At 41.0% G+C, this 22,402-nt stretch overlaps 1 protein-coding gene across 7 annotated transcripts in view; it reads left to right on the forward strand.

Annotated features, from left to right (window-relative positions):
• Positions 1 to 17,314: 17,314 nt before the first annotated feature.
• The window catches only part of LOC144458271 (uncharacterized), a 43,934-nt gene continuing 38,846 nt past the window's right edge, over positions 17,315 to 22,402 (forward strand). For 4 of the 7 annotated variants that reach the window (XM_078164565.1, XM_078164568.1, XM_078164569.1 and 1 more), the window contains exons 1-2: positions 17,315 to 17,403; positions 21,840 to 22,014. The gene's annotated coding sequence lies outside the window, so the exon portion shown is untranslated. The remainder of the gene's footprint in view (positions 17,404 to 21,839; positions 22,015 to 22,402) is intronic. The other 3 variants (XM_078164570.1, XM_078164571.1, XM_078164566.1) reach the window with 3 other exon arrangements.

Here is a 22,402-nt window from a genome sequence, read left to right on the forward strand (position 1 = left end):
GTATGTCAGTGTGTGTATCTGTCTGTCTGCAGCTAATCTCACAAACTACTGGACCAATCAGCCTAATATTTTGTGTAAGCATTTATGACTGTATGCTGACTGTATGCTTGTGGTTGTGGTGATTCACAGATGTTGAAGAACCTGTTGTATACTGTTGTTAACTGCTGACTCCTCACTACTCCTAACTGGCCAGAAGGGGCCATAAGTTTTTTGGAAATCAGCTCAGCTAAAGACAACGAGCCTTACCATCTGTTGGTTAGCCTTCGTCGTGGCTCAAAAACTGATGTCCATAGAAGAGTCTGGTCTCATTTTGAATGGGAGAAACTGCTGATTATTACTATACCCGTTACGTTATGATATCAGCTCCGGGCTAACCTTGAATTTACCACATAACGTCAGCTATAGTAGCTACTCGATTCGTCTAATGCTAATGGTAAGTTAGCAAGTTAATGTTGCCACCACCAACAAAACCACTGAAAACTGAAAAACTGAACAACTTTAAAATCTTGCGATGACTTTTTCCACTTCTGGTCTTTTACCTTCAACTGGTTCTCTGCATCTTTTGATTTCATTCATTTTAGATCACCCATCCATCCATCCATCCATCCATTCATTTATTCATTCATTCGCTGCCTGCTAAAGTGCCGAAGTCTCTGACCCACTCTGCAGAGGCTTAAGCCTCTTAGTTACCTGCAGTGGAGGAAAGTAACTAAGTACATTTACTCAAGTACAGAAATACAATTTTAGGGTACTTGTACTTTACTTGAGTATTTCCATTTTCTGCTATTTTTTATACTTATACCAGGGTGTCTATATCTATCTATATATATATAGGGTCCTTATAAAGTCCTAAAATGTCTTAAATTAAGTTTTCTTAATTCAGATTCGCTGGGTCTTAAATATTTTCGGTCACATTACCGTGAAAATTTCTCCAGCCTGACAGACCCAGTGACTGTTTTCGATCATTGGACAGACCGATGAATTGCAACAGTAAGTGCGTTTCCATTAACCCTAGAAATGCGCAAAACCTAAAAATCTCAATAAAAAACTGGTAATGGAAACACCTACATTTCAAGAAAACTCTCAAATATCGAGGACGAGTTTTTACGCTCTCATGAGGTGGTTTTTCAGACGTGGCAATATATAAGTATATCGCAAAAGTGTAATGGAAACACTTTTTTTCGCAAATATACGCCACTGGACTTTAAAGACCTCTGTGAATTCCTTGTTGACGATCCTCTCCCAGAAATCCTTTATCCGTGGTCGCTGACACACATAAGAACTTTGCCTTTGGAATACCACTCGCTGTCTTCGTCTTTGATCGTAGACTACTGCAACATCAGCAGTGGCAACTGAGATGATTGTTCCAGCTCGCAAGAGATTTGGAATGTCCATCTTACTTCTGCAAATAAAGTGGAGTCTCGCGGGACGAGATTTTATGAGAATTACGGCTCATACGCAAAACACCTTTTAATGTAAACACCTGGAAGTCACAATTGTACTTTGTTGAAACTTTAGAAATATCGTATTTATTTTGCAGAAACTGTAATGGAAACACGACTAATGACTAGCATTTATGACAGCGATAAGATTTTGTGTTCTTTTTGCATTAAACACATTAACCTTAAAGTCACACAGTCGTTGTAATTTTTCAGCACTGTTCAGTGTTCAGAGAACTGACATCAGTGTGTTCCACTACAGGTCATGTCCCGTTACTTTTAAAGAAAAGGAGTTGTGTTTTTTTAAACTCTTACAAAAACAGCTAACGGTGATTATTTCTTTGAGTTTTAACCATTCATTCATTCATTCATTCAAAAAAATGCTTTTAATGGTTTTTCCTTAGACAACCGAGACCCTGGAGGTGTTTATTACTGTGTGTGTGTGTTAGTGTATATGTGTGTGTGTTACCATCTCATGCCTGGAGGCCATTATGGGCCTTGGCTGGGTTTTGATGGGATGATGGTGTAAAGGGAAGTAAACACTGTGTGTGAGCGTTGTGTGAGCTGAAGTGGAAGAGATGTGAAAAGTAATGGAGAGAGTGATGGGGCAAGATTTAGGAAATAATCTAAAGGTGGAGAGAAGAAAAGAGTTATCGTGCGTGTGTGTGTCATGGAGAGGTGTTTTTATCGTGTGAAATAGCTTTGGTCTGAAGCAAGGCTTTGCTCTGAGCTCTCTGTTGCTGTGGATTTAGACGGCTGGATTTAGGAGTGTGAGAGAGTAAATCTGATTTACCTCTGTGTCCTCCTTGTCTCTATTTTCGGGTTTTATCGGGGCTCTGTCATCTGATGCTTGTAGCACAAATCATATAAAGTCTGATTTATACACACACACAAAGACAGGGTTTTGGGATGTTTATATTTCTCATCAAGATTGATATTCATGTGACGTCCTGTCGTCTATATTTGAGCATTTCATTTCGATCTCTGGCCATCACCTCTCTGTCTTCCTGACACACATTGGTGGCAAAGGTTGAAATCATTTTGAATCCAAGAAGCTAGCAAACAGCTTGTTAGCCAACAAGTCCTCTACTTACACAAAGTAGTGTGACGTATATCTGTTTTACAAGCTTCACATCGGTTTACTAGCTGTCAACCTGTTAACTCTACAGTAACACTACATTCACCCCCAACCTTAAGGTGGATTTATAGTTGTGTGTTGGCAGGGCCTATGCCGTTGTGAGCTGTTCTACTTGTGTGGTGGTGTGTCTGTGTAGTGCTGCTGTTACACCACCAAAATGCTAGATGATGTTGGGGTTTCTGTGAAGTGCTGTAAAGTTTAGTTGATTCAAAACTCACATTAAACACACATTAAACACACATTAAACATGGTTTAATAGAGACAATTTCAAACACTAGTACACAAATCAGCTTCACGATAACTCACAGCATTCACAAACACTTGTCTTTATCTGGACACATTTTCCCAAACAAATATAACATGCTAACGTTATTAGCACAAACCTATGGCATTTTACATTGTATAAATTAGCCTAGCAGCTAGTGGACTTTTCCTCATATGAAGCCAGAGACAACAGCAACATTTAACAAAGGCAATGGTACAAAATTCAGCTCCATCAAAACTCACTAGGTTCACTGACAAAACAACTGTCTTATACTAAACATGTTTTCCAAACAAATACAACACGCTAACGTTATTAGCACAAGCCTATGACATTTTACGTTTTATAAAGTAGCCTAGCAGATAGCAGAGTTTTTCTCTACTCATATGAAGCCAAAATAAATCCCACACAGGACCAAAATGCCATTTTGTGGCGGCTTTATTGTTTTCACAATTTATTGATTCATGTAAGTCAAATAAAATATGATAAATGCTTCCTTCCACTTGGGGAAAATTTGTTTTGTGGCTTAAAAAAATAAACAGGAGGTCTGCGTCATTGCGACGTGTAGTTACATTTCCGGGGAGGTGCACGTCAGGCTACGCAGAGGGCGCAAATCTACGCAGAGTCTACACAGCAAGTACAGGGTCAATTCAACGCCAATAAATCCCACTTTAGAGATCACAGTGCTTTTCATCTCTCACTTAACATTACTTACTTACTTGATGTTACTTGACATTACTTAACGTTACTTAACATTACAAATTGCAGCCTGATTTTCAGGTACATTACTGTGGCTTTTTTTTTACACTTTAAACTGGATGGCTCTTTTCGTCATTTCAGTAGTTCGGCGAGCTGACTTGCTAACCTTGTTATTAAAATGATCACTAAACACTATACAAAAATGTCCGGTATTAACAATATGTACAAAGCTAACTATGAAAAGTGAAGTAACAAACTTAAGCACATTGATCACTAAGGTTTGAGGCGAACCCTACTGTAGAGTTGACAGTGGAAGGTGGACTATTGCACACAGTGTTTTTGTTAATTATTGATCATTCGGAATGCTGCTTTGTCACTTTCAGACCTGCACAAATTTTTGATATTTTCTATTAAGCTTTACCAAACCCGCCTAGGACCCGTAGGTGAGTCGTCCCATGGCGTGAGACAAAAGCCTGGAGTGGCAGCTGGATTTCATTCAAACCCCCGCAAACGCACACCACAAAATGAATCTTATAACCAGTAGTTTTTAGTTGTAGTCTGTGTTAATTGCCTTCATTAAAAAAGTAGTTTCTGTTTACAATGCAAAACAGAATCTTTAGGTTTATAAAACATTTTTTCAGTTTCTGATTAAATGTCCCACAGTTAAAGGGGTGGTGGTGTGTCATAAATAGGTAGGTAGGTAGTTAGATACATGTAATGAATATTAGGTCAGAAAATACCTTTTTCCAATTTAATGTGACTTCCAGTATAAACCACGCCCACTTCAGCCTTCGATCTGAATACAGACACGGATACAAATACAGATAATGGCGTCTCGGTGTACCTCTATTACACAGTAATATGATACATAGTTTTTGAGCAGAGCAGCTTTAAATGTTACGGTCTTAATCACTAGTAGTGGATGCCAGTGTTAGGTCAGATTTTGGAAAACACCATGGAAGCCCCTTCAGTTCAAAAACACTCTGACCTCCACAACAAAGTCACACACTCATTTAGCCGACAGTACACACACTCACCATATGACCAAACACCTCGTAAATTTTAGAGGGTCTCTGTTTTTACAACGTGACAGGTGTGATTGACACTGTGTGTGTTTGTGTATGTATGTGTGTGCATCTGTGTGTGTGTTAGAAAGTGCAGCTGCTGCTTTCCCTCGGTTTTGTTTCCCCCTCTCTCCCCTTCTTATTTTTGCTTGTGATTTCTTCATCGCTCTTTGTCTTTAACACACACAGTCCTGCCTTGTTTTGTCAGTGTCCTGTTCTCCGCTCACTGTGTTCTCCCCCACCTGTTGACCGTTAACACTTTAACACCACGTTCCACGAAATCTTCCTCCAGTCTCGCTAATTATAACTGGTTCCATTGCTTCCACTGTCTTAAGTTTAGCATTCCAGGTGATACACAGAAATGTTTTTGTCAAAAGTAGGCCTACACCAAAGGAAATTGCAATTTTAGTGGGAATGTTTTTTTTTCTATTTTATTTTCACTGACCAAAATCCAGAAATGATGATGATGTGATTTTGGCTGTGATCTGCACCAAACAAGCATGTTCCCTTACATCTGGAATATGCTTTATAGGCTGGGGCCTCTCCGTACCACAACAGTGTGTCATTTATAACACGTTTTACCTTAAAAAAATAAAGCTTGAAGCTCCTGTGATTTGGATGTTACACTTGGCCTGATTGCAATTTTGATAATATTTCGACTAATTGTGCAACCCTAGTCAAAAACATCATTTTTTTCCCAACAAGAACAAAACTGGTTGTTCTTTAGTTGGTTGTTCTGGGTTTCCAGCAGCTTTATAACCACCAAACATGGGTGTTTTTTAGAGACCCGTTGTAGTTTTTCACCGGGCATTTAGCCACGAAAAGCGCCAGAATTGTGCCGTTAAAAGTGATTGTTTTTAACTGAGACATTGCTGTGTTTCCAGTAGAGCTTAGATTCTCTGCCCGAGCCCAAACCCAGCCTACCCTGGAAATCCAGAGTTCTTGTGAGAGCACAATTTGAATTTGCTCAGCGAGTCACTCTGGCAATCAGTAATCTGGGGGGGGGGGGCCACTGGCTGCGCACATGTGAGTTGTTGATGGTGACAGCATGTGTCTCGGCTTTGTCGAGTGTACCAAGTGCAGCGCAATGCTGGTATATGACAGCAAAAAGATGGGGGCCTCGACACTTAAGAGGCACATGACGAAGGCTTACCATGGAAAGAAAGACAAGAGTCAGCCTTCAATGCCCACGTTCGTATCCTTTAAAAAAATGTTGGGTTTAAACTGGGCTCAGGCTCGTAATTACAGTTAAAGGGACGGGCCTGGCCGGGCTTGGACAGAATATGCACGGGCTCAGGTGGGGTCGGGCTGGATGATTTTTTGGGCCCGATCTAAGCTCTAGTTTCCAGTGGGGATTGTGCCCCCTAAACTGGGTATTTTAAGCCAAAACATGACCTTTTCATAACCATAGGCAAGTGGTTAACCACAGCATTGTTAAAATATAAAATTCTAAAGTATCCACTACATAATAACTTACTAATGTAACATATCAGTGGTTTGCAGAAATGTACAATGCCAACGTTTATGTGGCCACAGGGTCTGCAATCCAGACTAGCCCCCTCTCGAATGAAAGATTAAGTTCATTTGTTGACCACTTTTCCTCCTCCATATCCAGAGTCTTGAGTATGATGGGTCTGATTTGGTAACTAAGATACTGAGAGCTGCTTTGAAGGAAAATCCCCTTTGAAAGAGTTTCATGTGTTTAAATGTAGATTATATAATCTCAGTTTAGTTTAAAAGGAGAAACTAAGACATCATCTTACATGTATGGTGTTTTGGAAATAAAGTCACTTCAGTACAGAGTTGTGCTAAATCACGCACTTGTGAGCTGTTGGTGTTGTGCGTTTGAGCCGAGCGCTCTCCTGACGATCAGGTCATTGTGTTGGACTCCATTAGCTCATCCAGTTGTGAAAAGAGTTTCTGGGTCAAGCAGCGAGTCCAGCCTCAGAATCAGGTTATTAAGTGTGACGACTGTGGACAGGATGTCATCGTACGAAGCTGCAAGCCAGTGACATGATTTCTAAATTGTGTGTATGTGTGAGAAAAAAAGGAGAAGATAGAGGCAAGAGAAAAATATGAAGTTTAGGTAGAATAATAAAATAATTTTTAATGCCTGTGTTTAAATTTCAGCGTCAACGTTTCCTTTTTTAATGCCAAATTTTATTTCGATGCTGAAACGTACTGTCTCTGTTTCAGCTCCACAGACCGTCTACAACCTAAAAGCCATTCAGAAATTTAGTCCTCTGAGACACCTGACTGGATCCAATCAAGTTTTTATGGCAGGAGATGAAAACATTTTTTGATGGTATGCGTATATATTTTTAGTCTCCTAAAATAGTGAAAGTCCTGACGCTCACTCCCCGTATCAGTTGATACAGTGTGGAGTATATTGTGTGTCTGAGACAGAATACCTCAGTGGTGATGAAAACTCTCCTCAGCTGTAAATGAAGCTGAGGCGTGATGATGTAATTCGAACTAGATCCAGTCACATATTCACGCCGTGCTACACGATGCAGTATCACTGTCACTGCCAGCTGTCCATCTCATCTGAGCTCCTTGTGAGGTCAGAGAGAAAATGTTTCTAAGATTTTACATGAGGCGTTTTAGACTGATGGTCGAGTATTTGCATGTAGTCACGTACCCTGTGTGTGTGTGGTGTGGCGATCCTGGTAATTGATCAAATGCTCTGGTGAAAATCTACTTTTAGTATCAAATATCCCCCATCCTTGCAAATTTGAGATACTTGTACTTGACTTGAGTCTTTCAACTTCTCCGACAGCCGTTTAAACTCCATCTCCAGTGTTGTAGTCAGGTCTGAGATGTTAGTAGCCACTAACTCAAGGTCTATGATCTTCTTTCTGTGTGTTTAATTTGTTATCTTGAGCGTGGTGATTGCAAGGCGCAACTCCTCTCTGAGAGAATTAATTTCCACCCAAAACATCTGGGACACTGTAGTAGTACACAATTCCACTTTCATGGATACTATCTCGGAGCACAGGCTACGAATTGCCTCTAAAACAGCCGTATCCTCTTGCGCCCCCCAAACCACTACCCTTAATACTTTCTCGTACTTGCATTTCAGAGAGAAATAATGTACAGTTTACTGCACTATATTTATCTGACAGCTTTAGTTTCTTTACAAATTAAGATTTCTCAACCCAGTCAGCAGTAAAAAATTTTGGCATTGTACATTTTTGCAAGCCACCCATGGGCTACGTTCCCTTTGCACATCATTATATAGCAGATATGTTTAAACTTTATGTTTCACTAATGCTGTGGTTAATGTTTGGTAAGGAGTGCTCCAGCAAAAAGGTGAGGCGCCTAGAGCGTAGAAATTTAAGGTGCGTTGCAACGCAAAACACGCAAGCAATTTTTGTTTAAAACAATTACAAAAACCGCCTTCAGTTGCTAAAACACTTTCTGTTTGATCGGGGCCTAAAGATGGAAGTGGTCGCAAGCAGCCCCTTTAAGGAGGCAGGTTGGGGCGTTGGATGGGTCACAAAACACAGGACTTTCCCCAGGAGACCAGGTACATTGTCAAAATGTTTCTGTGCTAGCCCAAACCTATCCTCCCTAACTTTGTGTACATAAGTATGTAATGTAACGTTAAGTACGTAACGTCATTTGTGGGGCGCAATTTCATAGGATGTCATGCGAACCATTGTATGAGTATACGTCGAAACTAACCCCACATTCAGTTTCATTTGATGTTTCACCTCTCTTTATTAGTGTTTTTTCAGCACTGTGTCTTTCGGATGTCTACTGCTTATGGTTGGACATCTGTTGACCATCTTTTTATAAAGAACAGACCTCACCTGATCACTGTGAAGGTACACACCCAGAAACGTCCCAAACACATACTTTGTTTTTTAAGGAAAATTCTGCATAGTATATGTTTAAAAAATCAGCATCTGAAGTGTTTATATCATTGAACATTAAAAAACAAATAAATCCGAGAAGGAAGACCGTGTCAAGTTTTTACAAGACTGAACACTTTAATTGTAACTTGTCCTAAAAGACTTTATATAAACTAATAAATGTTCAGTATTTATCACCAACACATCACATGCACCTACTGGAGCGCACTGAAACATAAAATTATATGTCGATGTCACCACTATAAATATCTCATTACATCTCCGAGCACACAGTCCAAGGACAAATAAACTATTTCCTTCTGTCAAGACTCTGTGTGTGTGTGTGTGTGTGTGTGTGTGTCATTAAAACACACACACACACACACACACACACAAACAGATGTCCAGGCCTTGTGGTGCTGAGTGAGTGCAACTCTCTGTTTGAGCTTGCAGTGATTTATTTTCATCAGGTCTTATTAGACCATCTGATAACTGCTCCTCAGAGGATGGCAGCAGCTCTCACAGTATGTGCGCGCGCACACACACACACACACACACACACACAGAAGCATAAACAGTGTGTAAACGTGCGCACAACTTCAATGACACACAGAAACACAGATGTTGAATCAAACATTTTAGTTTTGTCTGGGTTAGCACCTTTAAATCCTCATCGTCTTTTAAAGGGGAGCTACGGCCATTTTCAAAATTCATGCATGTTATTCCTACAGTCTAACATTGGCAACCAATTCGCGCTGTGATAGCCAATCAGCATTGAGATCCTCTGCTGATATATGACACCGAGGACATACTGGCAGAAGTGATTGAGAGATTTCATGCACTAGCTGAAAGCTAAAAACTCTTTCCAGTGTACGTGTCAAGCGAGCAATTCCATTGGAATGAATAGGCGCCATCTTGGCATCTTGGTACCATCTATCTAGGTATTATTATAAATCTTTGGTTGTAGCACTCTAGTTGTTGGATTTGAGAGACTCGCGAGAATTTGAATGATAGAATGTTTTGTGTTGACTTGCGTTAAACGCACGAGAAATCTCTCAATCAATCAATCAATCAATCAATGAACTTCCGCAGGTACGTCCTCGGGGTCATACGTCAGCGGAGGATCTCAATGCCAATTGGCTATCGCAGCGCAAATTGGTTGCTGAAGCTAAGATTTTTCAACTCTCAGGAATACACATATGGACTTGCTTGAGTTTCTTGAAGATGTTTCGCCTCTCATCCAAGAAGCTTCTTCAGTTCTGAGAGTTCTTAAGAAGCTTATTGGATGAGAGGCAAAATGTCTTCAAGAAATGCAAGCAAGTCCTTTTAAGGTCATGGAAAAGTTTTGATTTTTTTTTAAATGTGTGGGAACAGGAAATATAGTGCAGTAAAAAGTGCAATATGTACCTGTGAGAGATGGGATGGGATACATATTAACAGAAAAGGGAAATACTTAAGTAAAGTACAAGTGCACTCCACCACTGTTTTTGAGTTTATTTTTTATATTTAAGTGAATCAAAATAACATGCAAAGAGAAGCTTATGCAACAATATTAATAACTTTAAAGATTCATGAAAATTTCATAATAAAACAGACACTAAAATTTCCTTTAAGACTTCTAACCAGATTCGTCCCCTCGTCCTCCTCCCTCCCCTCTCCTCGTCTCCTCCTTCAAATCGTCTGTCAGAAATATCAAAACATATTAAACCGCTGTCGCTGCTGAGAGATTTATGACCTGACATGTGCAGCAGCAGGGTTTGCCCGGTGTGTGTTACGGTGTGTACTCCCTGCCCCCTGTACATGATGATTTAAACCCATCTGTCTGTCGCTGGGCGTGTCACAGACGGCACAGGGACTGCCATAACTGCATTATCTGGAAGCTGTGAGGCCTAAAACAACATGTTGGGTGAGGGTGGGCAGCTAAAAGAAGTGATAATTAGGTTTTTAAGGTGTCCAACAGCACATAATAACATCTGTAAAGTGTCAATAGATCATTTTAAAAATCTCCAAACAGGAAACAAGCACATATAAGGTCAAACTAGCACACATTCATAGAGTATAGTTGTGATACTCAGGAGCAACACAGGATACAGAATATATGTCCTCTCACAAGTGAAAAGTCTAAATCATAATTTGGCCCCTCTTCCCGACACTGCTTGTTGTACACACACGCAGAGCCTACACCGTAACCTACACATGTGGCCTACACTGTTGTGAGCATTCATACTTGTGCAGTTGTCTTTATCTGGACACATTTTCCCCCCAAATACAACATGCTGACGTTATTAGCACAAGCCTATGGCATTTTACATTGTATAAATTAGCCTAGCAGCTAGCAGACTTTTCCTCATATGAAGCCAGGGACAACAGCAACATTTAACAAAGGTAATGTTGCAAAATTTGGCTCAATTACAGCTCACAAGGTTCACTGACGAAACAACTGTCTTATACTGAACATGTTTATGCAAAAGTTTAAATCCTGCTTAAGGCAATACTTTAGTAAGCTAACTGCAGGCACCTACTTGTCCAACTTGCTCCTCATCTTCATTCCCTCTTTAAGTGCTCACCAGCAAAAGTAAAAGCCAGCCTCAGATTTACTCTCGTCTTGGAACAAGCTTTGTCCGCGATTTCTGTGCTGCTAACCTGGTCGCTACCTTTTTGGTTAAGTCCTGACTTCACTTGCACACTGTTACTGGTTGGTGGCTACACAGCACTGCTCAAAGGTTGCAGCCCGCGAACGGCTGTTTGTGGGTTCTTACTTTGCAAAAAAGGGAAGAAAAAAAGACCAACAGTCATAGGGCAGAGTCTCTGCAGATTAACACACTGCCACGAACTTCTAGTGGGTCCTATCGGATGAATGAGAGGGATTACTTTTGTATGAGTCTATACATTGTTGTACATTGTCTATACATTTTTTTAGCTTCATGCCACTTGTCAGACATCCGTCTGCTCTAGAGCGCAGACATTCTCCAAGGCCAATGATCCAGTCCTCAGTGATATATAAATCTGAAAGCACTCTGGGATTGAGACCAGGCCGGACAAAAAATGTAGTATAACAGACTGTCACATGGCATTCATAAGGTTCATGTCTGTGGGCACAAAAAGACCTGAAATATTCTCTAAAATTTATGAAAAATCAACATTTTGAATGAAAACATGTCCTGTGACTATTCCTGTGAACTGCCCAGTGCAACCATTGTGGTGCGCTTAGTCGGCTGCAGGCCAAGTGCCTTGCTCAGCAGCATCTGGTCATGTTGGGAGGGTAAAACATTCCTAGGTAATCTTCTCTGCCCGGTTTCTCAGTTTTGCAGAGTCGAGGAAATAGGATCCATGTTTTTTTCTGGAAAGATCCCGCGGTTGAAGACGGATACTAATTTGAGATTTCACATTCTCTGTCAGCGTTGGCAGCAGCCGCTGACTTTCGTCACTGATCTGGGGTCAGGTTACCTCCAGGCTGAATTGTTGAGATCATTAGAGAGGATCTGACCTTGTGTTATTGGGCGGGGGAGGTAGATGTTGCACATTCATGTGGGGACATGGACGTGTGTGTGTGTGTGTGTGTGTGTGTGAGAGAGAGATATGGATAAACATTGTTCATCATTAGCATCACAGCTAAACATCCTGGGTGTCACTGCTACAATGTGAAGCTGGTTTCACACTGTCACACGGTAACCACACCGACAACTACACCGGCAACCACTTGCCTGCTCAAGTGTTCCCTCAAAAAGTAAAGCGTTTTAAAAGCTGCTGCTGCTACGGTCCATGCATACTGTAGCATGTATGGAAAGCCTAAGGTGAAGAGAACACACCTCCCTGCCCTTCCATGCACCTACGCAGGCCAGAGCAGTTTAAATAGGGTGCTCTGAATGAGATTTGCCAATTGGTTGCATAGAAAGGAATCATGTGATCTATCAGCTGACTCCTTTTCATCAATCAGCTGCTCCATCAGTTGGGGGCCGAAGACTTGAGGCCTGACTTGTGGTCATTGACATAAAAGAATAGGCCCAGAGTCACCAACAGAGCTGCATCATGTCGACATTCATTCAAACATAAATAAACTCCTGTAATACGTGCAGCACTGCTCTGCAGCCACCTCTGAACAGCTTATAGCAGTGATCCACCGCAGGAACAGGACAGCACCTCACATTCACACTGTCACACCAGTCCTTATTCACTGTAGCGCTTTTTAGAGCTATAGCCTGACATGCACCTCCCCAGAATTGTAACTACACGTCGCAGTGACGCAGAGCTCCTGTCTGTTTCTGTAAGCTGAAACCATTTCCCTCAGTGGAAACAAAACTTTTATTTACTTTAATTTCACAGATAAGAAACAATAAATTGTGAAGACAATAAAGCCTCCACTAAAATAGCATTTTACATCTTGTGTGTGATTTATGAGCAGAGGAAATCTCTGCTAGTCGCTAGGCTAATTTATACAATGTAAAATGCCATAGGCTTGTGCTAATAATGTTAGCATATTGTATTTGTTTGGAAAATGAAAAGTTGCTTTGTCAGTGAACCTTGTGAGTTGTAATGGTGCTGAATTTTGTACCGTTACCTTTGTTAAATGTTGCTGTTGTTCCTGGTTTCATACGAGCAGAGGAAAAGTCTGCTAGCTGCTAGGCTAATTTATACAATGTAAAATGCCATAGACTTGTGCTAATAACGTTAGCATGTTGTATTTGTGGGGAAAATGTGTCCAGAAAAAGACAAGTATTTGTCTGTGAATGCTGCGAGTTATAGTGAAGCTGATTTGTGCACTTGTGTTTGAAATTGTGTCTATTAAGCCATGTTTAATGTGTGTTTAATGTGTTTTGAATCAACTAAACTTTACAGCACTTCACAGATATCCTGCTGCCGACTAGTGTTTTGGAGGTATAATTGTCATACAGCTGCATATTTTCAAACGGGAATAAAATCCCTGTCTCTGCATTTTATTTTGATCACAGTCTGTTTTTATAAAAGGGCTTGTGACATCTCAAATGTGGCTTTGACTTGCAACTGAAAAAATGTAGCCCATTTTGTAGAAAATCCTGAGATGTAGATTGTGTATCGCCAGTCAGCCTGTAAAAACCGAGATATGAATTTTAGTCAATATTGTCCGGCCCGAAATCAAAGAATTTTACAGTTCCTGATATCCTGTTCGAAGCTGCTTATTTCCAACACCTGTGCGATGCTAGCAGCATGCTAATTCAGCTGGTGCTCATTCATTTCTATCTTTCCTTGATGTTTACTGATGTTTACACCATAGAAATAGAAGTAATGGATGTAGCTACCATGACATCACACGCTGGTTTGTGGAGTGCTGTTTTGAAGTCTCAAGTTCAGCATGTTGGCCGTCACCATCTTGGTTTGTTGGAGCCGGAATTGACCATATTTGGACGAGAGGTTGGAGGTGTGGAGGAACGAGGGGTGGATCTGACTCACAGACTGCAGCAACCGGTAGCAACGCCTTGCAGACAGCCTGTCAGTCAAGCTGCCCCACTCTTAAATATGCTTAATTTGGGCCTTAGTAAAATGTAAACAGGTGAGTTATTAAAAAATTCACCCCCTGTACAGTTGTCATGACAGTTGAAATTAGCTAGAGACCAAAACAAATTTTTGTACCAGCATGTAAACATTTTTATTTCTTGGTTGATCATGTTGCCCAGTAGTTGATGAGAGGTTACCATCTCCGCCTTAATGAGCTGAAGAAGAGGTTGCTCTGTAGGTGAAGGAGGGTCCGCATCGGGGTGGTGGAGGCTAGCACTAGCATTAGCCATTAGCGTCTGCTTGAGTGCAGGGCTAGTTAAACTTTGCACTGTGACTTCAGCTGACCTCTCCTGCGTCCTACTCGCCATGACACGCCCAAATGGGTTTACAAAGTGTAAGCTACAAAGCCATGCCACCAGAATATTAAAATGTCGTGTTGTACTGAAATTAATATGCCAAAATATACGGTTTACTCTGCTTTGAAGCCAGCCTCAAGTGGCCATTAGAGGAACTGCAGATTTTGGCCTCGGAGGTTGCCAGTTGGGTTTACATTTGAAAACCTCAACCTGGCTAGCTAGCAGTTAGCTGGAAGTCAGCAGAAGGACAGTTTACAGACTGGTGAGTTGATTTCCTTGTCCTGATGAATGACTCGCAGCCACACGCCACCACCGTCCAATGACAACCAGAAAAAGCACCACCATGACTTGCAAAATAGACATAGAGAGCATAAATTTAGCATAAATTTAGCACAAATTTAGCGGAGCTGACAGAGAGGCAACTGGAAGCGTCCGCACCTACGTCACTTATAATTACTTACTAATAATACGTTTCATGTGTACTTGTCAAAAAAGGTCATGAAGAAAGAAACATGACACTATACTGGACAACTTTGGAGGTATGTAGTGTGTGTGTGTGTATGTGTGTGTGTGTGTGTGGTAAATTAAATCAAATTCACACTCAAACCAAATTTGTAACAAATCCATTTTTATGTCTAAACCTGTGTGTGTGTGTGTGTTCCCCGCTGAGGTCACTGCCATGAGACCAGGCCTCCGTCAGGGTAGTGATGACAGCCGAAAATAAACGTCTTTTGGCTCAACCTCCCCTCCCAGACACACTCTTGCGCACACACACACGGCCGGAGAGCTGCCAGTCAGCTGTTGTGTTGCGGTCCGGTGTTAAGCCCTGTGGTCCTGGGGAGGGGATAAAAGGGATATATTATTAATTTGCTGCAATCCCCGACAGAGAATGATCCTTTAATGAAAATATTCATCATCACCTTTTGATAAACTGTTGATTCAACAGTCTGTAAAGTCAATAGCTGTTTATTATCAAAGACTTAGGGCTCACACGCTGGCTCAGAGTACGGGATGTGTCTGGTGGTGTGTCGCTAAATCCATCTGGGGAATCCGGAAGTGTTTTGGTTGGCTCAACGAAATCCTCGCTGATTCATGTTTTTAATTGCAGAGGGAGGACTTATCGCCTTCTTTTTAGAGCTCATGTAAGTCCGTCAGAGATGAATTCACAATCAGTAGAATCAGACACAAGTACACCAGTGCACTGTGTACTAAAGTTAAAATAACACATGGCAGCCCATAATTTAAAAAATAATTGAAATTAGTAAATGAAATATGTGTAAAACCTTAGTTCCAAAAAAGTTGTGACGCTGTTTGAAATGTAAGTAAAAACAGAGTGCAATGATTTGCAACTCTTTTTCAACCTGTATTTAATTTAATACAGTACAAATGTTCAAACTCATTCCTTTTCCATAACCGCTTCATCCTCTTGAGGGTCGTGGGGGAGCTGGAGCCTATCCCAGCTGACATTTGGCGAGAGGCGGGTTACACCCGGTACAGGTCACCAGACTATCACAGGGCTGACACACAGAGACAGACAACCATTCACAACTATGGACAATTTAGAGTCACTAATTAACCTGCATGTGACTGTGGGAGGAAACCAGAGGTCTTGGAGAAAACCTACGCTGACACGCAACATGCAAACTCTGCACAGAGGAGCTCCTTTACCCTGAGTTCAAACCAGTAATGCTCTTGCTGTGAGGCTACAATGCTAACCACTGCCTCACATTGCTGCCCTAAGTTCAAACAGATAAAGTTTATATTAAGTTATATTAACATACTTTTTGGCTTTTCTTTGTAGTAATCTCATCTAGTGTTTTATACTGCTTGTTTTAGAGCTGTACATTTTTGCTCTATGTTGTCTGTAACTTATGTTGCCATTGTGGGCCCTACATGAAATGCATTTAAGGGATTTCTGTGAGAATAGCGCCACTGTGTGGAAAAATAATGACAACAAAAGAGTCACTGGGGAAAAAATGAAACAGAGTGCTAAATGAACAGGCCAGTAACGTGCATTCAGTCACTTAACAAAAAGCAAACATCCGTACAATACAGCAGTGGTTTTCTCAAGGCATACCTGTATTTATATCTGCGCACAATAATAACATAAATGTTTGCCTTTATTTACTAATATTGAATAATAAACAACAAATTATTCAAGAAATTGTTTTAAAGTTTTTAAAATTACATCAAAGCACCAGTAATGTATCCATTTAAACAGAAATAATGAATAAATAAAATATATAATATAATATAATATAATAATAAATAATATAATGTGATGTGTCACACACTTATAATTCCCACGTGTGAATGGTGACAAATAGGTTCCCTGTGAAGGTTTTTCAGATCAAATTAAATTACATTTTTAAGCCCAATATATTCTCATAAATACAAACCTACTTCATATGACCTGATGCGACATCACAAAATTATTTACGGGAACAGCAATTCCGGTGCGTTTCTTCAAAGTACCCAAATGCACAACAGTGAAATACTACATCACAAAAAAAAATGGTCAAAAACAACTACAATTATCAATTGCTTTTGTGATCAATTAATCTCAAATAATCGTGGAATTAAAAATGTTCCTACCACAATTGAGGCCACAATGCTAACCACTGCATTGCCGTGCCGGCCTGCGCCGGTTGTGAATGTGGTTACTGTACTTAGTGTTACTGTTATGGTTCTTGTTTTGGATTTCAATGTTTTTGCTCCAGGTTGTCACATTTCATATGCCTGGTGTTTTGATTTATTTATATTTTTTCCAAATATAATTCCTATTTATTCATCTTCCCCTGGTCTATTTTATTTCGTGTATTTATTTTTCCTCGTCTTCACCAAGGTTGCCTATTATTTTTGTTCTGTATTTGTACAGATGTTGTATGTTTATGAATATTATAACAAAGCAGTGTTACTTATTTACATGACTTTACTGGATGACAGCAGACTGTAACCTCAATCTCAGCTCGTCCTCAAAGGTTCAGGCTTTTATTTTGAAGGCCGGCAACCATAACCGGAAGTTAAGGTTACAGTAGTTAGCTTTCCTGCCTGCTAACATCCCGAGGATGACTCTGAACACACCACAGATGCGAGATTCACACTAATAACGGCAGGTATGCAAACAAAAACCCGTTGTTACGCGGAAAACTGCGTGCTTCAACTGCGACTCTTTATGTTTGTCAACCGGAAACTGTGTTTGTATACCGGGCCCTCCCGAAGACGACCGTTAGCGCTTGCTTGCTAGCAGTAGTACGTCAGACTAGTTTAGCTACTTCAGCTGGTGTTTAACGGTAGACGAGAAAAGCAGCCGTTTGACAACATTTGGACAGTTTTGCCCGTTTTTCCTTCTACCGTAAAACCTGCACAGAGCTAACGTAAGTATCGGTAACGCGTGGACTCAGGTAGCATGTTAGCTACTCCACCATTAGACCACAGGGCTGTCAACTTTTCGAAAAACCTTGGAGTGAGATTCAGCGGGGGCGACCACAAGTTAGTCGTTTAGGCCGACACTTAAAATATTTGTTTGTCAACTGATTTGGTGGATGCGATCCTGATCCTCCGCATCCTAACGGATTTTGGGGTGGTAGATGTGGTTTCCTGCATTCTGCTGGGTTTAGGGGTAGCATTCTGGAGATGGTCAATACCTACATTCAATCAAAGCCACCTTGACTTGCAGGGCCTTCACAAGTGAACCTGCATTCAGCTCAACTAAAATATTATTTTGGGAATAATACTATATTTTGTGTTTTATTGTAGTCTAAAGAGCATTTCATGATATATATTTTAGACTATGCAAGTAAGCTCTCCAAATGTAGCCTGAGTGTCAGACTGAAGCTCCCAGAACCTTCAGTCTGGCATGGCCTTCATTGAAGGCGATTTACAAGGGGGAGGGAATTTGATTTTTCCCTAACCAATCAGTAGAGATCAACGACTCACCCAGAATCTGATGTCATTAGTATCCATGCCTCGGGGCTGCCGAAAACAAGCGAGCATTGCCCGTTTAAAATGTCTCCGTCGTCCATTAACGCGAGTAGTGGCAAAATACCTCGATAGCATCGTTAATGTGGTCTCTAGGATCTGTAGCGGTCGCCATTGTTGCTATCCTCACCAGTTACCCACTGGCGTACAGCTTGACATCAGCGTGGCACTGATTGGCTAATCGCTAGACCCCCAGCGTTCATTGGTCTGTCCATCGTTTGGACAAGATAAATCGCAAATTCATTGAAGTATGCCAGACCAGTGAGACAAGCCTAGTGATGGGCAGATGAAGCTTCATGAAGCATTGAAGCTTTTCATCAAATTGGTTCACTCAAGGGCAAAGCTTCTTGATGCTTCATTTGCTCTACTAAGCCATCTACTGGACAAAAAAAGCTATTACACTTAGTGGTTTGTATATATAGATCTGAACCACTTCCCGAACCAGTCAGGTGGTACAGCCGGCCAGCGAGGCTTCGGACGTCACCAATGACGTCACTCGTCTGAAACGACACAAGCCTTGATACGCACATCGCGGAAACACTTCCTGGATTACTCGACACACGCTTCGAAGCCTCGGCATGGCAAGTCACATCACTAGACAAGCCTACTCAGTTGATTGAGCGGGGTCTATGGTCTGGAACCAGGCTACTCCAAATGCCTTTACATGCTCTCACAACCAGGGGCATAGCCATCATTTCAGAGGTCTATAGGGCTCAAAAGGGTGACGTAGTGGAAGTGGAAAAACTATGATGCATTGTGGGCTTTGCAGGCAGTTGGAAAGTTGTTTACGTTTCGCGACACTACGCTTGTCTTCTGTTGTTGTTTTAGCATTTTAAAAGTAACTATCGTTTGAAATTGGTGCAGACTTGCTGTGTCATTAACTGCAACCGTTCTCACGATCGCTACGGGAAGAAGATTGATGGGCTACATAATGTGATATATTTTGATAGCAAAAACTGAAATAGAACTAGGGACAAATCTAACACAGCTATGCAGTCAGTACTTTTAATCCCATTTTTAAAAAAAGAAAAAAAGTACACATCTTGATATCACTAAAATCGTTGTTTCTCAGTTGTCTCCACAGGAGTAAACTTGTCCTAAATTGTGGTTAAGAAGTGAACGTTAAAAATAAAGATAAACTCGATATTGTGCCCACCCATGTATGACGATGGAGAGTTAGAGATTTATGGTGGGAAAATGCCCTAATTCTGAAATAAATAACTGAGAAGCCCATACATATTTACCACATAAATGCAGAGTGGATTTCAGGCTTCAAAATATTTTTTGTTTGAAATAAATTGGTCCAGCAGACACCAAGATATGTTAGTCAAAACCTGAGCAAGCAAACAGGCAGCACCACACGGAGGTGGGACACAGTGAGGCTTGTAAAGTTTACATACCTCTGAAATGACGACGGTCTTCTCTTTAAGGCGTAAAATTCGGAGGTCCTGCACCCACCCAAAGTTTGCTTGCCCATGAGTCCTTAAAGATTTGGCATTCCTAAATTTGTCGCCGGTATAATAGCTTATACCGTTGACGAGATAGAGGACAAGCTCAGCTTCAGTCAACGGTGGCAGGGCTTTTAAATCCCGAGTCCAGTCTCCGTGCTCATACGGATCCACTCCACCTATTTTCTGGATTTTGTCAAGGTACCGAGCCTTCAGAACAGGGTCCAGCTTGTCTTGGTACCATCCGACACACTTTTCCTTTGCCCGGTCCATATAAATCTCTCGCTTCACGTCTCTCTCCCGGCACAGCGCAATGTAAACAAAACAATTTGCCTGTAAAAATGGCGCTGGTTACACACAATCCATTGCGAAGTCACATGCCCTTTTGAGCCCTATTGAGTGAGCGAGGGAAGTTTCTAGGATTTGAAGACATCAGGGACTTTTCTAGGACCTCTGTCGGGGATGCGGGGGATCCTCCACTGGCATTGCTTTGATAAACAAGCTCTATTTTGATGGGTTTTTTTATGCACTCTGACACTTAACTAAAAGTACATAAACAATTTCCACTGTGATTTAATTAGTTTATTTTCATGTAGTTTAGAAAATGGTTGGGAGTGTCACCTGGCATCCTATCGGGGGCCGAATTTGGCCTGTGGGCCGTAAGTTGAGTATCACTGATTTAGAACTTCAAACCTGACATCAATGATATTAATTTACTCTGGTCAGTTAAGTCATTAACGTTCAGAGTATATCAGAATAAATGTCTTAAACATTGTCGTAAGTGTCTGAAAAAAGAAGGCTACACTTAACGTACACCTCAAAGGAGGTTTTTTTTTTTTTTTTGTCTTGCTGGTTAAAGTTGGGAGGTTTTTAGTGACATGAAGTTGTATCATTGGATGTATGTGATATTTCAACATTTTATGTTACGTAATAACAGTACCCAGCCAACATTTGTATTTGGGGTCCATGTGCTCAGTACAGTTGGTCCAGTTTCTAGTGTTGCTGCTCTGGTCCGGCGCACAAGCGTAAACCGTTTTGATTTTATACAAACGGGCTTATCTGACATTAGTTGCTATAACAGTTCCGGCAAGTTATAAAGTAGCATTAAATGGCAACCTGTTCTGACAGCATCATGGCGCTAAATCCAACATGCATTGCATTAATAATTAACAATTTGACAACATGATCAATGTGATATTATGTCTATTACCGGACTACTGTAGCCACTAGTGGTTGACCAGCTGTGAGCGAAGGCCGGTGTTGGCAATATGACGGAGATCATTTTTCAGGAGATGGGAGGGACTGAGCAGCGCTCAATGTATTTGTTAGCTACAAAGTTCATGTGTTCTGGGGTAACGAGGAGACGTGGTGAGAAAATATTTTGGATTTGAAACTGACATGAGAGGTGTCCTGAAAAACTGCATGCGACACGCTGCAAGTGCTGGTGTTGCGAGTTGAACTTTTGTTGGCTGATGTATTTGTACTTCCTGTTGCTCACTTTGAAAGCACCACATTGGACAAGGAATGGCTGATTCATGAAGTCAAGATCAGGAATTATCATCAAGATATTTTATTAGCTCACCAAAAACTTTCTGCTCCCTGGCCATCTTTCATAAATAAAGTTATGAAAGATGGCCAGGGAGCAGAAAGTTTTTGGTGAGCTAATAAAATATCTTGATGATAATTCCTGATCTTGAATTTAAAAAAAAAAAAAAAATAAATAAAAAATAAAAAAAAAAAAATATATATATATATATATATACATATATATATATATACATATATATATCCGCATAGATGGGCAGCTTGGACATGTTCTCCGCTGAGGATGTGAAGAACGTGTCCAGGCTTGCTCTTATGAGAACAAGGTCAGAGAAAGAAAGGTTGCCCCGTGCTCCAGATTCAGCAGACTTACTGTACTGTCTCTTCCTAGATATGTGTTGTGCATGGCACGTGAGACAGGCAAGGTGATTTAGAGCAGTGGTTCCCAACTGGTGGGCCAGGGTCCAGAAGTGGGTCATGGGCCCATTCTTAATGGCCCACAAGTGACTTGTGAATGTGTCAAGTTTGTAAAAAAAAAAAAACACTTAATTTTAGTATAGTATTTTTTTTTCCTGCTGTAGAGTGCGTGACAAACCAACAGCTACTTGACAGAGACAGCAAACTAGCTCAACGACATGGCCAAAAGCAAGTATGACGCTGCATGTATTAAACTGTGGGACCTTGAACTAATGGCTAAGGGGAAATCTGGACCCCATGGCTACACCAGTTGAGGACTACTGATTAAGAGCAAGCAAGGTAAGCATACTTGGTTGTTTTAAGTCACCAATAGAAACTTAATGTACTTACAGATTGGTACAGATCGCAGGTCCATTCTGGGAACATGTAGTGATTCTCCACAGAAAACTTTTTCGGTTAAATACAAGGTTTAGACAAGTACACCCTCTGAATCTCTGGACAAAATACACTGTGTTACACTTTGTATGTTCATCTGTGATTCTTCTCGATTGAGCCTTTACTATTGTGTGTAATCCAGTCTCCTGCGGTCTTCTTCAACTACCAAAGAGAGGAAGTGAACCAAAGAGAGGAAGTGACAAAAGTGCAGTGCATTTTGGTGTTTGGTGTTTTTGTGGTGACCAAGCTGGACTATCCTGGTGTGAATGCGCCCTTTTTGTCAAGGTCCTGC

This window comes from Epinephelus lanceolatus, chromosome 22 (assembly GCF_041903045.1).
Source record: "Epinephelus lanceolatus isolate andai-2023 chromosome 22, ASM4190304v1, whole genome shotgun sequence".
Lineage (NCBI taxonomy): Eukaryota > Metazoa > Chordata > Actinopteri > Perciformes > Serranidae > Epinephelus > Epinephelus lanceolatus.